Source organism: Piliocolobus tephrosceles, chromosome 4, assembly GCF_002776525.5.
Source record: "Piliocolobus tephrosceles isolate RC106 chromosome 4, ASM277652v3, whole genome shotgun sequence".
Lineage (NCBI taxonomy): Eukaryota > Metazoa > Chordata > Mammalia > Primates > Cercopithecidae > Piliocolobus > Piliocolobus tephrosceles.
The window spans coordinates 141,521,645-141,522,575 of record NC_045437.1 but is presented as its reverse complement, the minus strand read 5'-3'; positions in this window follow the sequence as shown (position 1 = coordinate 141,522,575).

Here is a 931-nt window from a genome sequence, read left to right as displayed (position 1 = left end):
GAAAGAAAGAAAGAAAGAAGGAAAGAAAGGAAAGAAAGGAAAGAAAGGAAAGAAAGGAAGAAAGAAAGAAAGAAAGAAAGAAAGAAAGAAAGAAAGAAAGAAAGAAAGAAAGAAAGAAAGAAAGAAGGAAAGAAAGGAAAGAAAGGAAAGAAAGGAAGAAAGAAAGAAAGAAAAGAGAGAGAGAGGGAGGGAGGAAGGAAGGAAGGAAGGAAGGAAGGAAGGAAGGAAGGAAGGAAGGAAGGAAGGAAGGACCTGGGAGCCAGAAACAAAAGCAGAAATCAGTGATCACAGCCCAGTCGAAAGGTGAAAATAGATGCCATGGAGATCCTGGAGTTTTGTCAGCCTACACTGCTCCACAGAGCTAGGGGCTGGCCTTCCATTGCCCCCACCTGTTAACAATGACCTTGAGCCTGTGTGAAGCCAGGGAGTGGGAAATTTGCTCCCTGCAGAAAGCCTGCACGCTGGAAGGGTTGATGTTCTGTCAAAAAAGAATTGGTAAAATTCCTTTGATAGTCTGAAAAGACCCTGAAGAAGCTTTGCCTCTGTTAGGGGACTTTTAAGGAAAAATGGAACACCCAGGCCTGCACCTTGAGAAAGTACCATGCATTGTCCAGGAACCCCATTCAGAGAAGTTAGTGACAAAAACTGGTTTCTGGATGTTGATTCTGTAAGAATACAACAGAAACAATGGCAAAAACAACTCTTTAAGGATATTTTCACAGTGTAGGGTTCACAAGAAGCCCATTTTCTTAAAACATTGAAGAGCAGTCATATACTGCATAACGACATTTTGGTCAATGACAAGCCACATATATGACAGTGATCCCATAAGATTACAATGGAGCTGAAAAATTCCTATCACCTAGTGACATCTTGATGATCGTGACCTTGTGTAGGCCTAGGCTAATGTGTGTGTTTGTATCTTTGTTTT